Source organism: Rattus norvegicus, chromosome 10 (genome assembly GCF_036323735.1).
Source record: "Rattus norvegicus strain BN/NHsdMcwi chromosome 10, GRCr8, whole genome shotgun sequence".
NCBI lineage: Eukaryota > Metazoa > Chordata > Mammalia > Rodentia > Muridae > Rattus > Rattus norvegicus.
This window is the reverse complement of record NC_086028.1, coordinates 34,148,706-34,154,983: the sequence shown is the minus strand read 5'-3', so window position 1 is coordinate 34,154,983 and position 6,278 is coordinate 34,148,706. Positions and strand designations below refer to the sequence as shown.

Below are 6,278 nucleotides of genomic sequence, written 5' to 3'. Positions count from 1 at the left end.
CACCCTTCATAATAGACCCAAATAATATAAAGTACCTCGGTGTGACTTTAACCAAGCAAGTAAAGGATCTGTACAATAAGAACTTCAAGACACTGAGGAAAGAAATTGAAGAAGACCTCAGAAGATGGAAAGATCTCCCATGCTCATGGATTGGCAGGATTAATATAGTAAAAATGGCCATTTTACCAAAAGCAATCTACAGATTCAATGCAATCCCCATCAAAATACCAATCCAATTCTTCAAAGAGTTAGACAGAACAATTTGCAAATTCATCTGGAATAACAAAAAACCCAGGATAGCTAAAACTATCCTCAACAATAAAAGGACTTCAGGGGGAATCACTATCCCTGAACTCAAGCAGTATTACAGTGCAATAGTGATAAAAACTGCATGGTGTTGGTACAGAGACAGACAGATAGACCAATGGAATAGAATTGAAGACCCAGAAATGAACCCACACACCTATGGTCACTTGATTTTTGACAAAGGAGCCAAAACCATCCAATGGAAAAAAGATAGCATTTTCAGCAAATGGTGCTGGTTCAACTGGAGGGCAACATGTAGAAGAATGCAGATCGATCCATGCTTATCACCCTGTACAAAGCTTAAGTCCAAGTGGATCAAGGACCTCCACATCAAACCAGACACACTCAAACTAATAGAAGAAAAACTAGGGAAGCATCTGGAACACATGGGCACTGGAAAAAATTTCCTGAACAAAACACCAATGGCTTATGCTCTAAGATCAAGAATCGACAAATGGGATCTCATAAAACTGCAAAGCTTCTGTAAGGCAAAGGACACTGTGGTTAGGACAAAACGGCAACCAACAGATTAGGAAAAGATCTTTACCAATCCTACAACAGATAGAGGCCTTATATCCAAAATATACAAAGAACTCAAGAAGTTAGACCGCAGGGAGACAAATAACCCTATTAAAAAATGGGGTTCACCCATAAGGAAGGGGAGGGGGGAGGGGGATGTTTGCCCGGAAACCGGGAAAGGGAATAACACTCGAAATGTATATAAGAAATACTCAAGTTAATAAAAAAAAATGGGGTTCAGAGCTAAACAAAGAATTCACAGCTGAGGAATGCCGAATGGCTGAGAAACACCTAAAGAAATGTTCAACATCTTTAGTCATAAGGGAAATGCAAATCAAAACAACCCTGAGATTTCACCTCACACCAGTGAGAATGGCTAAGATCAAAAACTCAGGTGACAGCAGATGCTGGCGAGGATGTGGAGAAAGAGGATCACTCCTCCATTGTTGGTGGGGTTGCAGACTGGTACAACCATTCTGGAAATCAGTCTGGAGGTTCCTCAGAAAATTGGACATTGAACTGCCTGAGGATCCAGCTATACCTCTCTTGGGCATATACCCAAAAGATGCCCCAATATATAACAAAGACACGTGCTCCACTATGTTCATAGCAGCCTTATTTATAATAGCCAGAAACTGGAAAGAACCCAGATGCCCTTCAACAGAGGAATGGATACAGAAAATGTGGTACATCTACACAATGGAATATTACTCAGCTATCAAAAACAGTGACTTTATGAAATTCATAGGCAAATGGAGGGAACTGGAAAATATCATCCTGTGTGAGGTAACCCAATCACAGAAAAACACACATGGTATGCACTCATTAATAAGTGGATATTAGCCCAAATGCTTGAATTACCCTAGATGCCTAGAACAAATGAAACTCAAGACGGATGATCAAAATGTGAATGCTTCTTTAAATGGGGAACAAGAATACCCTTGGCAGGGAAGAGAGAGGCAAAGATTAAAACAGAGACTGAAGGAACACCCATTCAGAGCCTGCCCCACATGTGGCCCATACATATACAGCCACCCAATTAGACAAGATGGATGAAGCAAAGAAGTGCAGACCGACAGGAGCCGGATGTAGATCGCTCCTGAGAGACACAGCCAGAATACAGCAAATACATAGGCGAATGCCAGCAGCAAACCACTGAACTGAGAATAGAACCCCCGTTGAAGGAATCAGAGAAAGAACTGGAAGAGCTTGAAGGGGCTCAAGACCCCATATGTACAACAATGCCAAGCAATCAGAGCTTCCAGGGACTAAGTCACTACCTAAAGACTATACATGGACTGACCCTGGACTCTGACCTCATAGGTAGCAATGAATATCCTAGTAAGAGCACCAGTGTAAGGGGAAGCCCTGGGTCCTGCTAAGACTGAACCCCCAGTGAACTAGACTGGTGGGGGGAGGGCGGCAATGGGGGGAGGGTTGGGAGGGGAACACCCATAAGGAAGGGGAGGGGGGAGGGGGATGTTTGCCCGGAAACCGGGAAAGGGAATAACACTCGAAATGTATATAAGAAATACTCAAATTAAAAAAAAAAAAACTCAAGTGACAGCACATGCTGGCAATAAAAGAGGAACAGTCCTCCATTGCTAGTGGGATTGCAAACTGGTACAACCACTCTGGAAAGCACTCTGGCAGTTCCTCAGAAAATTGGAAATAGTTCTACCCAAGGGCCCAGTTAGTTATATTGCTTCTAGGCATGTATTCAAAAATTCTCCACCATATCACAGTAATACATGCTCCACTATGCTTATAGCAGACTTATTAATAATAGACAGAAACTGGAAGCTACCCAGATGTCCTTCAATCAAAGAATGGATACAGAAAATGTGGTTCATTCATACTATGGAATACTATTCAGCTATTAAAAACAAGAGCATCATGAATTTTGCAGGCAAAAAGATGGAATTAGAAAATATTCCGAGGGAGGTAACTCAGACCCTAAAGGGCATGCATCAGTACATACTCACTGATATGTAGATATTAGCCAAAAAGTACAGAATACCCATGATATACCTCACAGACCATAAGAAGTTAAATAAGAAGGAGGGCCCAAGTGATGATGTTTAAATACCACTTCCACAAAATAATCATGGGAAGCAGAATGAGAGAGGATCTGACTAGGAGAGGGGAGGGCAAATGGATGAGCAGGCAGGATCTGATGTGGGAGAGAGGGGAAAGAGGTCCGGAGGGCCAGAAGAATAAAATAAAATATGCAGCTTCTGGAGTGGAGGTTGGGGAAACTCTAGATAGTGGGATAACTGGATTCATCTGTTTGCCGTGCCCCGAGATATCTGCCCATTGTAGTCACTTCAGTTATAGTAGGTAGCTAATGAATACTCACCATTTCCTCTGTAATAGGTATGCTTGTATAGAAATGATCCTGTTTCTCATTTTTAAGTAATAAAATAGAATTTACAGATATTAATGAGCATTGCTTGCTTACTGCCACAAAACAAATTAGTGATAGAATCTTAAAAAAAAGAAATGTAAATAAATACTCAAGTTAATAAAGATAAAAAAAAAGAAAAGCAAACAGCCCTTTATTAAGAAAAAAAAGAAAGACTGTCATCTTACTGGGCCTCACTTTACATACTGTTAATGTCAATACTACAAAGTACTATGTGCAATTATGAAGGATGGGAAAACGCTCCAATGAACTGAGTCATTAAAGCTAACAGCTAAGGCTGTGTACTATTTGTGTAGCAATATTATTGGACTTCTCCTAGGTTGTCCCCTTTGGTCTTTGTCATGATGCTGTGTTTACTTCCCTACTTTACTTAAGGCAAATTCCTGAGATAATAAATTCAAAAGAAATGTTTGGTTTGGCTCATGATTTTGGAGTGCACCATTCATTCAAAAACTGTGGCAAAGCAGCATACTACGGTGATTATGTAGAGGAACAAGAACACACACTTTGTGGCCAGATGATGGAAAAAATATATAAGGCAGTGGTCAAGTAATCCCTTGAATGACAATGAGTCCAAAAGATCTGCAAACAGCAAACCCTAACAGTAGACTGGTGAGATCTGCACAGGAGGTCTGGGATGGACATGGTTTCTACTACACCGTCCCTCTTTTGGAACATAATTCCATGCTCTAATTAACAACTCTGAATTCTTAGCAATAGGACTGGTGGAAAGACTAAGAAATCTAGGACAATATATCATGTTTAGAAGCAAATTTTGATATCCTTATTTGATTGAGAATTTTCTAAGTCTGAACTGGACTGAACTGGAATAGACTGAACTGACCTGAACTGAACTGCTCTGAATTGAACTGAACGGAATTGAATTCCCTCTCTCTCATTGATCTTTAAGTAGCCTCTGTTTCCTGTTTGTTTTCATAAGAGTTGGGTATATTTTATCTCTGGCTCATTCTGCCAAATCTTTCTCTGATTCATCACTTTGTCTGCCCCTCAAGTAGATGGCCTGTCTATATTCCAATCAGAGAGATTGGAGATCTGTAGTAAGGGCATGCCTATAATCCAGCCTGAGGGATTAAAGGCGTGTGACAGGCATGTCTACATTCCAGCAGGATCATATCTTTGGATGTGATCCCTTGACAGAGCAGCCATGTTTCTGGATTAAAATTCCTCTACACCTAACAGTGTCACTATGTGGTGTTGGCCTTAATGGCATCAAAAAATGCAGGAGTAAAGAGTCATGGATTATTCCTCTACAGTTTCGGAGAGCTGCTGAGGCCAGGCAGTGTGTGGCAGGAGAGTTCCTGAATGAAGGCCCACAGAGGTCAAGAGAGTGTAAGAGACCTTTGTATGGAGCTGTGAGTGAAACCTTAGTTACATTGCGGATCCCAAAATGTTGGAGATCCTAAATCCATGGGATATCTGCTGAAGAGAGGTGTATGTGGGTAGTAGAACCAGCCCAAGAGTGAGAAGAATGTTGCAGGCAGTAAAGCTGAGGAGGCAGGGCCATCTAAGCCCTTTGACATTGGATGTAGAAAGAAGTAGGAGATTTGATATTTTCCCTGATACATTTTGGTATTTAAAAAAAACTAATTTATTTCTCTGAGTCTAAATCATTCAGTGAGAAGTCTCTCTAGTGAGGGTGGAGATCCAGCTTCTTAGGCCTCAAACTCAAGTTCACTGGGGATCGACGTAGTGGATGCAGATGTAGCCCCCTCTTTGACACTGCTCCTGTAGCTCTTGCCATCAGAACGGAAGAAAATGATGTTGATGGATCCAGAGTGGCCCTTAACTCTTCCAAACCCTTCTTCAAAAGACAAGTGGAAGAACCTGGCCTCTAACTTGCCAATCGTGACGGAAGTTGTGGTTACATCTCTGACTTCCTGACCACCTCTTAGCATCACATGGTCAGAATCGGGATGGGGGCAGCTGAGTTAAGTCTTCTGATGTTCAAAACTCGTGGAGTCAGCGCTAAGCTGTGTTGTCCTTGGATGTTGTGGTAAACTTGGTCATGTCTCTAGACAACTAGATGTCTAGATCTAGTTGATCTCCTGTTGATCTACCAGTAGTGCTCCTTAACATTCAGTAATACCTTTTCAGACTTGGCCCTATACTGGTTGAGCTCTCCATTCTCATGGCCTGTGATGAATTACTTCCTCAGGAGTCCACAAACAACTCTGGTGATCTTGAAATCAGTGCAGGGTATCTTCATGTAGGGCTCATTGCTGTCCATCTGGCTTGGGTCTCATAGATCAAAGAAGTTCACAAAACTCTGATATCCCATCTGCTTATCATGGAAAACATAATGGTGTTGCCTGAAATGTCAAAACCACAACTCCACATAGCTGACTGGTCTTGAGCAGTTAGCTGTCTCCCTGTTTGACAATCTCAGAGATGATAGCTGTTGTCAGCTAGGCCATAGGCCATGCATGGTATCCAAGGCAATATTCACATATTACACAGCTTCAGTAAGACCCACGTAGGTGCCCAGCCTCTCTCCATTCACAGAGCACCACACACTGATGATAGGATCTTTGGCCATGGTGAAGAGGACGTCTCCTTCACAGTTATACTTGACTACATGACGGATCACTCATGGCCTTACAGCAGGATTGGGAGAAAGGCAAAGACGATTCTTGGTCTTCCTTTAGGCCAGTATTTTAGCGTTATTCCCCACTGCACTCTTTTGGGATTCTGTGGCATTATATGATGTAAGTATGTAGTTGCTTATTTAAAAAAAGGTTTTTACAAGCTTCCTGTTGCTTGGTGCCATTCTTCCTGACCTTGATGTATTTTTATCGGTCAAGAAACATAAACCCAAATAAATCTCTTCTGATAGAAGTTTCCTTGATTGTGGTGTTTTATTGCAGTAACAGAAAAGTAACTAATCCAAAATCTCTTTATATTTCTCAAAATAATCACTGTTCGTCATGTGCATTGTAAGTAGAGCCTAGATTCTAACTTGATGTTCTATTTATACATAAGGAGTATGCAGGTGCTCATGAGTATCCAT

General features: G+C 41.4%; 1 pseudogene; it reads right to left on the bottom strand.

The window, feature by feature from the left end:
* Positions 1-4,878: 4,878 nt before the first annotated feature.
* Positions 4,879-5,968, bottom strand: Eif3i-ps3 (eukaryotic translation initiation factor 3, subunit I, pseudogene 3; annotated as a pseudogene).
* Between the last annotated feature and the right edge of the window lie 310 nt (positions 5,969-6,278).